Consider the following 11,118-nt stretch of genomic DNA (forward strand, 5'->3'; position numbering starts at 1 on the left):
CACGCTGCTGTTAAAGACCTATCCAAGACAGGGTAATTTATAAAGAAAAAGATGTTTAATGGACTCACACTTTCATGTGTCTGGGGAGGCCTCACAATCATGGCAGAGGGTGAAAGGCCCGTCTTACATGGTGGCAGACAAAAGAGAGCAAGCCAGGAGAAAAGGGAAACCCCTTATAAAATCATGAGATCTCGTGAGACTTATTCACTACCACAAGAACAGTATGTGGGAAACCGCCCCCGTGATTCAGTTGTTTCCCACTGGGTCCCTCCCACAACATGTGGGAAGTATGGGAGCTATAATTCAAGACAAGATTTGGGTGGGGACACAGCCAAACCGTATCACTGTCTCCACAAATAAAAGTAGTAAAAAATGTTAGCTGGACGTGGTGGCACATTCCTGTGGACCCAGGTGCTCTGAAGCCTGCGGTAGGAGAATTGCTTGAGTCCAGGAGGTCAAGGCTGTGTTGAGCCATGATGGCACCACCACACTCCAGCCTGGGAGATAGAGCAAGACCCTGTCTCAAAAAATTAATTAATTAATAAAATAATAATAATTTCACATATGATAAAGGAAGTGGAGAAAACACTGGGACAATTGGTAAGCCAACTAGAAAAAAGGTTTTGGGATTCCTATATCTCTTACCTTACAACAAAGTAAATTCTACATGTGCCAAAAATTTGGATATAATAAATAGAACTATAAATTTAATTGAAGAAAACATAAGAGAAATGCCTTGATGATTTCATTACAGGGAAAATGACTCTAAGCTTGGCTATGAAAGCAAAACCCTAACAAATCCCCCAAACATTAACATGTTACATACAAAAATTTTTTTTCTGTATAGCAGAAATGTCATATACAAAAGTACCAGCAACAGTTTTCTCCAAAGCATTTGCTACTGTAATTGCCATCATTGCTTGAATCGGCCTAGTCTTTTAGTACTTTGGGGCTCTATGACTGCCTATCCATTAGTATGGCCCAGATCCTGAGGAATCAGTCACAAGGGTCTTCTAATTACCTTAATGCCTTAATTGCTTGTTTTCTTCATATGTAAAGGTGTGAGTCTTAGTAAGTAGCATCATAACCTTAAAGGTTTTCAATGCAGAAAGTGGCATATAGACTTTGAGGTGCATTAAAATAATAATTTATTACGTCCTCTTCCTGTATCTGGGAACCTCCAAGTGACTATCAAGAAGTTAATTTTACATTGGCCCTCTCCTATCTTCTCAGGAAACTAGAAGGAGCTCACAGAGAGTGACACACAGTCCACTCTAAGCCTTCATTCTAATGGCAAGTGTGGCCCTCAGGTTTGTTCTTTCCAACTCAAGGAAATGAAATGTTAAAACAAACAAACAAACAAAAAACACTTGACAAGGAATATGTACAGAATTTCCCACAGTGGAAGGATTGGTTGAGGCCAGGAGTTCGAGTCTAGCTTGGGCAACAAAGCAAGACCCCATCTCTACAATTTTTTTTTTTTTTTTAATTAGCTGGATGTTGCAGCACACGCCTGTAGTCCTAGCTATTTGGAAGGCTGAGTTAGGAAGATCACTTGAGCCCAGGAGTTCAAGGCTGCAGTGAGAGCTACGATTGTGTCTCTGTGCTCTAGCCTGGGTAACAGAGCAAGACTGTCTCTAAAAAAACTTTTAGAAAAGGAAATTCTAGGTCATGTGCAGTGGCTTATGTCTGCAATCCCAGCACTTTGGAAGGCTGAGGTGAGCAAATTACTTGAGCCCAGAAGCTTGAGACCAGCCTGTGCAACATGGCAAAATGCTGTCTCTACCAAAATAAATAAATAAATAAAATAATAACAACAACAAAAAACAAGAAATTAGCTGGGTGTGGTGGTACCTGCTTGTAGCTCCAGCTACCTAGGAGGCTGAAATGGGAGTATCACCTGAGCCTGTGAGGTTGAGGGTACAGTAAGCCATGATTGTGCCACTGCACTCCAGCCTCAGTGACAGTGTGAGACCCTGTCTCAAAAAAACAAACAAACAAAAATTCCTACAAACTCTATTAGAAAAATGGACAAAAAACAAAAAATATAAGCAGACAATGCACATAAAAAGAAATGTAGAATAAATGACTTTTAAACATAGGAATGTCAATTTTGTTCATTGTAAGTGAAATGTAAATTAAGAATATAAGCATCAGTTTTCACCTATCAGATTATCAAAGATCAAAGATTTTGAAATTATTTGGTGTTGGCAAGGTTGGAGAGAAATGAGTACTCACGTAGAGTTGATGGAACTATAAATTGGTATAATCTCAGTGGAGAGCATTTTGAGATTATTTTTCAAAATTAAAAATGCCCAAATCCTTTGATCTAGCAATCCTACTTTTAGAAACCCATCAGTAGATATATTTTACCTGCACATAGAATTTATTTCATTATCAAAATTGCAAGAGATTAGAAACCTAATTGTCTAGCACATAGAATTTATTTCATTATCAAAATTGCAAGAGATTAGAAACCTAATTGTCTATCAATATGGGACTGTTCATATAAATTACTATTATCCATACAATGGAATAACAGCACGTTTTATGTTAAAAAAAAAAAAAGAGAGACAGAGCTGCATGTAATAATATGGCACTATCTTCAAGGTATAATAAGTGATAAAGTAAGGCTTGGAACAGCATATAGCATATTGCAGTTTGTGGTGAAAGCAACAAAAGCAATTATATGAAAATATGTGTTGAATATCTCTAGCAGGATATACAAGAAACTGGTTGCTATGTTTGTTTGGGAGGAAGGAAACTGGAGTGTGGGAGGTCAGGAGTATAAGAATAGAAGGGGAGCTGGTTTTTCTTAATCTACCACATGCCCTTTAAAATTGTGTGGATTTTGTTTTTGTTTTTGTTTTTGTTTTTACTGTGCTTTTTCCCTATTAAAAGTAAAACCATTCAAATTAATCTGGTGATTTACAAAAGAAAAATAAATGTTGACAGCAAACAAGGTAGCATACTGTGCTTCTTGTTACCTTACTGTGGTTCCTGTGAACCTGGGAGAATGTGGCAGGACTACAGGAAACAGAGCCCATTTCAGCAGAGGAGTGGCTGGATCCAGATGTGGCTTCACAAAAAACAAAGAGCAAGAGTGGAAATACAGACTCTTCCAAGCGTTTGGAAGAGGCACCGACGCATTTGTTTGCCTGGTCTAGCCCTCGAGTCATCCAATATGTGAATGGGGCACACTCACGTTCCAGAGCTTTTGTGGTCTTGGGGTCACGGTAGGGCAGGGGGCTTCAGGAGAGAACACTGGCAGCTGTCCACAGCATTATGGCCCACACCAAGCCTCCTGATGGCTACTTCACTTCCATGAATATTTAGTTCTTTTCCATCTACAATGTTTAGAACCCCTTCCTCTGGCCCACAGAGGGCTGATGCCAGCCCACCACTCTGTCTTGCAAAATCAATGCCATTGGGCATAAGGGACTGGCAGTGGAAACCAGGTGAAGCTCTGCCAGCCTCCTGCCATGATGGCCAAGTGGCACAGAGTGCCTATCCTCATGCAGAGCAGTTACTGTTGTCTACAGAGGACAGCACAATGTACTACTCAGGTCTGCGTGGGTACCACCTCGTTCCTTTGCAGATGAGGAGAATGGGAAGCTGTCTGAGGTCTCACCGAGAGACCAGGCTGAGTTCAACTGCAGTGCTGACTCTGGCACTGTCGAGCTCTTGGTGCTGACGCCACACAGCTCGCCTCTTTGTATGATCTCTAATGAAATAAACACATCTCTCTCCTCTTTATGGTTTCTAAATTTTTAGCCCATAGGAAAGCCTAATTAGCCAATGGAGTTCATGTACTAATTAAAGTGGAAATGAGGCCCTTGGAGCTAAGGTAGAGTGTCACCACCACATTCTAGGAGGGAAGGAGCACAGCACTGGGAGTCCAGAACCCAGAGGCCTGACTTGCTCATGAATTGATTGTGTGACATGCATCACAACTTTTCTGGACCTCAGTATCAAGGTTTAAAAAAAGAATAGGCATGTGTATTTAATCAAATGTTGTAAATTGGGAGTTCACAGATGTGTTTTAGTTAATCTGCTTTAAATTAGCTTTAATTAGTAGTCAAAATTGAGATACTTCATATAAAAAATCTGCATTCTCAGCTGTCTTTGAGAAAGCACACGATCTGACATCAGAGGGCCAGCCTCTCCTGTGTCTCCAATCCGCTGCAGCTGCAGATGCTGTTGCCCTGTCTCTCAGAGCCTGGCCCCACTCCACACCCACCCCTGCACCCATTCCCTCTGCCACCACAGTGGTATCTCTGGCCTGAATATTTACCTGATCTGCTGACCTTGCAGGCATTTAGTTGCAGCCCTTAGTCATTCTGTAAGGTTCCTTTCACTTTTAGAACGTAATGATTCTAAAATTTGGTCCAGCTGCCAGTCTAGAAAATGTATCTTTTCCATAATACTTTAAATCGGGAGCGTTTTGAGCTAATGTGGGTGTAGCAAGCCCTGACCCAATGCTTTTCTTTATTTTTCCATTTGCTCAAAGCAGATTATCCTTGGTTACCATGGTGATTACCATCCCTTAATGATACGCTGCTATCGCACAGGGAATATAATTTTCTTTTGGTGCAGTGGAGGCAGTGGGGGAACAGTAGTAGGTATAAAAGCTTTCTCGCCTGCTCTATCTCTCAGGTGTTTCTCAGTCACCACAAAGGACAAGTCAGGCTGCTGATCAGTCTCTCTAGACAAGCCAACATGAGAACTGCTGTCAGGATTTAAATATCTTCCCTGGCTCTCAGTGCACATGTGGGAACCCAGATAAAGGCTATTTTCAACCTCTGCAAAGCATTCTGCATCAAGTCTCATGGGACTTAATTAAAATAATCAGTTTGCACAGTCAAAGCTTTCGTCTCTAACTTTTCACACAAAATGAGCATCCCTTGTGCAAAGAGGCCTGCTCACACGTCCTCAGAGTGAGTGACACCTTTCACTGCATGCTTTTCCTCCTGGTTGGGATCCCACGGTCTGCACCTGGCCCTTTCTGACTGAACTGTGGTCAGGGGAAGGCAATCCATTACCCGTAGCCCTGCCCAGATCTTGTAGGCCTCACTTCTGGGGTGTGTGAAATCTGACCATGTCCAGGGAGATGGGAGAAGATGTGTTCTCCCTAATTCACAAAACCCTCCAGCATCAAGGGGCTTAGCCCTGGAATCTCACTTTGTGAGGCAGATTGGATCTGCTCAAGGCACCCAGCTCAAAAGGGCTCTGAAGTCCCTCAGTTTGGAGATCCAGTTTTACATCAAGGCTGAATAGAAAACCAGGTGAATGGATGTAATTGAACTTTAAGAGATGAGTTGATACGAGAGTCACCTCTACAGGACTTTCCCCTCTCTTTCCTTCTTCCCTGCCACTTCAAATTCCCATACAGTTAAAATTTGGTTAAAATAAATAACTGAAAAGATAGGTGAGAAAGCTAGTGGAATCTAGGTGATAGGCATCCAGAGCTGTGCATTGTAAAGTTATTTCGCCTTGTCTATACATTTGAAATTTTCATAAATGTTAGAAAATTGACTAAAGCAGAGTTCATACGTGAGAGACCCACAAACCATGTAAAGCCCACAGACACGATTTACTTGGCCACTCAGGGATATTTTCTATTAAATCATTTGCAGACATTTAAAAAAGAAGAGATCGCACATAAAAATCTGGACTTCAGTTTCTGTAGACAAATCAGGAGCTCTTATAGCATTGGCCCCACATTCTTGCATGGAAACAGTTGACTGGAGCTGGGTGGCAGCTGTTCCCTTTCGATAGGGCACATCCTCTCCTCTTGGATGCAGAACCCACAGGATATACATTCTTCACTTATGTTACTTGTATGGGCCAGTTTCTCAGGTAATGACATTAATCCAGAGCAACCTCAAAAAGGGGAAAACGTCATAAAAAAGCACATGCAGTTATGCGGGAAAATGCAGTCCTGCACTTTGGTTTTGTGTAGTCAGGTGGCAAGGCCTCCTCTTCCCTTCTACTCCAGCCTCCTGAGATGCTGCTCAGTGCCCCACCACAAGGCTAAGTAAGCAGAGCAGCTCATAAACTACTCTGGGTATGACTGCGTGTACAGGAAAGTCTTGCTTGAGACTAGCTGAGCCAGGCTTCATTTACTACAGAATGCTTGCCCTCTGACTAAAATGCCTTAGTGCAAGAGATAGACCAAGTCTCTTGTCAAATTGTCACCATCATTGTTTATCATAAAGCTTCATTGTTTGGTGCCAGGCAAAAAAGAGAACCACACAGAACTCAGGTGTCCTGGAGCCTAAATTTGATCTGTGCATATCACAACAGGAAATTCGACCTCTTTTGTTTTTCTTTTCTGGCCTAAAGGAGGTTTGTGGGTTGAAATACTTTCTCAAAGGAAAATGGGTACTGGCCACAGGGTTCAGTGTTTCCAAAATGTTGCCTCTGCCTTTTCCTTGCAGGGATCCACACTCTAAAGGATGCTGGGCCTCTGAGCTCTGTTCTGGGCTGAGAGGTCCTAGGGAAGGAGCCATGTCTACCAAATTTGCTATCTTAATAGTTGGAACAGTGTGAGTGCTGTCAGGAGCAGAATACATCCTCGGTGATAACAGAGAAGGTGAACTTGAGTCCCTTTGCCCTTTGGACTCTTCCTCCACTGCTTTCTATCGAGCTTAGAATACAATTCATCTCCTTCCTTGGCCAACCAGTCCTTACGTGGTCTGAACCCCGATGGTCTTCCAGCCTCATTTTATCCCACCTTTCCCTCCCCTTACCATGCTCTGGCTACACTGGCTTCTTTCTATTCTGAAACATCCAAAGCTTGTCCCTACCCAGTGCTGCTGCACTTGCTGTGCCCTCTGCCTGGACCACTCTTCCCCCAGGCCTTGGTCTGGCTGGCTCCTTCTCATCCAGGCTTCAGGTCATGCGCCAGCTTTTCTAAGGCCTTTCCTGACACTGTTCTCTTCCCCTCATGCCCAATTTCTATTACATTATGGTGTTATTTTTCATTGAAATTATTACCTAAAATTATTTTCATTTACTTGGTTAGTATCTGTCTCCTCTACTTCAGTGTAGGCTCCACAAAAGGAAGGACCTTGTCTCTTGTTCACCAGAGAATCCCCACTGCCTGAAATAAACATTTAATCAACGAATGTCCACACCCAGAGGGGGAGGGAATTCTAACAGTTGTGAGGCTGCTGGTGTTCCTTCCAGTGAATGCTGTGAAAAAGTCAAGTCTATATACATTTAATGCTCCCCTAATTTGGATCTGCTTTTAAGAATGGCCTTTGGCCGTTTGTTATATCTGGATGCTAATATTAAAATAAAACTGGTAAAGAAGGCTGAGATGTGATGGTTCCATATATCTCCTTAAATATTATGGTTTTGTAAAATGACTTTGATTGGTGACACAAAAGGCAAGATTGCCACCTAGTGTTTAGATGTGTAGATCTGTGCCACTAGCAATACCTTTTAAAAAACTGTGTGTCTATAGAAAGCTGCACTTCCACAGCCCGCTGTAGTATAGACCAGAATTTACCAATGAAGCACAATTCACCACAAAGTATCTCTTAAGAGACTCCAAATGGATACTTTCCATTCTCGTGGGCTTTTGCCAAAAGTTGAGCTACTGTCTTTGTTAGCCGCTCAAGAAATCTGAAACAATCAAGAGAGCTGTCTAGTTGAGTTTCACCAGATAGCACATTCTCCAGACTGTTTTCTTAAATATCACCTTCCTTTCCCAGGCAAAGTAAGCTGATTATAAAATAAGTAAAACCAATGTTAAAGAAAATAGCAACCCACCATCTCAACTGTTTTCCTCCTGGCCACATAGGAATTTATCCTTAAAGTTCAGGAACACATAAACCATTCAGAATCTTAAGTGGATGCAACCAAGCACAAGATTTCCCTGCAATGAAAAATCTTGGTAGCTTTAGGTGAGTATTTTTCATTCCTGAGCCATGCTGAAGACTGGTGAGACAAAGGAAAGTGGTAAAAAGTGGCTGAATGAGGGTGGCACCAGGAGAAACCATTTAATAAAGAGCCTGGGTTATTGGCTCCTACAATATCACTCTAAGAAACTAGGTTATTAGAAATGATGGAAAATGGGTGGTAAGGTGAGCTGGTGGCTGGGAATAACCATGGCAACAAAACTATCCATTTTCTTATTTCGCTTTCCTTGAGACTAGAAATAGATCAAGTGTAGGTCACTGCAAACAAGTCCAGTGATGGTTTACCTCTCCTGCAACAGCTTTTGCTGGCCTTTTTTGTGGGCATGTGAACAAATGCTATCTTACTTTTGAAAAAAATGTCATATATCTTTTGTCCCAACCACCTAGTTTGTGTCCTGTATATTGTGTGAATATAGTGTTCTATTTTTACTTTAAAATATGTTTTTTAAGAGTAAATAAGAAATAGTTGGGGAATTACAAAGCCAGACGTAGAATGCTTTTTGGAGACCACCTACTCAATGCAGGAATTTTTTTTTTTTTTTTGTCATCCTGAGAGATGGGCTCTATTTTAATCTCTTCAGGGACAAGGAGCTCACTACTTCATGATATAACAATTGCATTGTTAAATTGTTGGAAAGTTCTTTATTATTTTTATTTATTCACACAGCTGATATTTATTTAGCACCTATTCTATACCAGACACTGTGCTGGGCACTTTGGATCTAGTGGTTAACAATATGAACTCTGAACATGAAGTCCCTGAACATAAAGAAGTTTTAGTCTTCTCCTTGTAACTTTCAGGTGAATATGTGCAATTGAAACTAATGAACAGTCTTTTCATGGTACTGCTACTGTTTCAGCAACAATAGTTTTAGCCTTTTGTCTCCCTGATCAAGAGTCACATTTTAAGGAGAGTATCTGATTGGCTTGAGTCCCATGCCCAGCCCTTGGCTGGAGGTGGCAGCAGCACTTCTTGATGTCCCCCCAGAACGTATCCAATGGATCCAACCAGAGATCAGGCAGTTTTTGCTAAAAGTACACACAGGGTCATCCTAGATTTTTCCTGGGGTTTAATGTCAAGACTAAATATTTATATATCTATTTTCTAAAGGCAAAAGTATTTATCTCAGTGTTCCAGAAACTCCCCATGTTTTCTTGGAGATTACTACAGTATATCCAATCATGTCTGCAGGATACTTGAGTGTACAACCAGCCCAGCTGGTAGGGAGAAGGAGGCCTGCCTAGCAGGACCATCCATCCCTGTCCTGGCCCCAAACCCAGACTGCCTGCCTGTGCTGGACATTGCGTGGTGCAGGAGGCCTGGGCATGAGGGTCAGGTGGTGTGTCCCTGGGTTCCAGACTTTGGTGGTCCCTTGGGAGCTGAGCATCCTCTGGGCAGGAGGAGGGCCCGCGGTCCACTGTTTGCATTGGCCCCTGGGGGTGTGCCCTCACCCCAGCTTCTCAGCCCACACGGGGACATGGCCAGCGCTCCTCCCCTGCTCTGTGGCTCTAGCTCTGAACAGCTCACTGGTGACTCTGACAGCTTTCTCCCCAAAGCTTGGGTCCTCGTCTGTGGGAATGGGGTGTCCCAGGCCCCCTGCAGGCAGGAACCCACCCCCAGCTCCTCTGGTGGGCCCTCCTGGGCTTTCTTACCTACTGGCTTGTGAGACCCGGTTGACCAAACTTGGTGTCCTATTTTTATTTTGGCCTTTTTCTTAGTGTTTTCTGTAACTACTGCTGTGTAGATCTTCTATTGGAGTTTTAGGTAGAGAATCTTGCCCACCCAGAGGGCCTCCACCCCAGAGAGCCTCCACTTCGGCTCCCCCATCGGCTGGTCCTGCCTGTGCTCCGCTTGGTGTGAATGTTGAGTGTGATGGATCCACACGGCTGCTTGACCCTGCATCTCCTTCCTTCTTGTTGCTGAGGCCGGTTCTGTTCTCTCTTTCAATAATGTCATCCTCTACCCCTGGTTATTAGGAATAACATCATAGAGGGGTGTACACTTTCTTCGATGTTGGGAGTAATATCATCCTCTCCCCACCGGATATCAGGAACAAGTCTATTAATTACTAATATTGATAAATATAATAAAAATTAATAATAATAATCAATATTAATAATCATAACAAAGATAGTAAAAATTAATATTGGTTAAAAATGTTAACGATTAGTATTAATAATTAATAGTAATATCACTATTAATAATAAAATAATGATATCGGCAATTAATGTTGCTTAAGTCAATACTAAGAGATGTTGGTAATAAAAAAATGATTAATATTAAGAACTAATAATATTGTTAAATGACATTAATATTAATAATTAATTTTAAGTGTGCATAATCCTATATGTAAAATAATTATCCATAATTAATAATGTATCCTATTAAGTGTCATTGATAATTATTAAAATCGATCATTGATGTTTAATAATTAACCATATTATTACTCCTAATACCACAAGGGGTGTACACCTACCTGTGATGTCGTTCCTAATATCCAGGGACAGAGAGCATGATATTAGTTTTAATATCGTAGCTGGTGTACACTCACGCTGTGACACTGATCCTGATATCTAGGGGGATAGAATATGACATGACTCCCAACATAGCAACGAATGGACAGCCACCTGGTGATATTGCTCTTAATATTCACGGAAGAAGCGTATGATATCACTCCCAATATCGCAGGGAGTGTACAGCTCTTCTGTGATATGGATCCTAGTATCCGGAGGGGGAGAGGATGATAATAATTCCAGTATCGCAGGCTGTGTTCACCCGCCCTGTGATATTGTTATTAATATCCTGGAAGGGAGAGGATGATATGACTCCCCATAGAGCAGGAGGCGTACACCCAGCCTGGGATATTGTTCCCAATATCCATGGAGGGGAGAGGCTGATATTACTCCCAATGTGGCAGGGGGTGTACATCCACCCTGTGATATTCTTCTTAATATCTCAAGGCCGAGAGGTTCATATTACTCCCAGTATAGCAGATGCCGTACACCCCCGTGTGATACCCTTCCTGATATCCGGAAGGGGAGAAGATGGTGTTAATCCCCATATCGCAGGAGGTGAACACCCACTCTGTGATATCTCTCCTAATTTGCAGGGGGAGAGAGGATAATTTCATTCTCAATACTGCAAAAGATGGACACGCTCACTGCGTGATATTGTCATTAATATTCCAAG

Source organism: Macaca nemestrina, chromosome 6 (assembly GCF_043159975.1).
Source record: "Macaca nemestrina isolate mMacNem1 chromosome 6, mMacNem.hap1, whole genome shotgun sequence".
Lineage (NCBI taxonomy): Eukaryota > Metazoa > Chordata > Mammalia > Primates > Cercopithecidae > Macaca > Macaca nemestrina.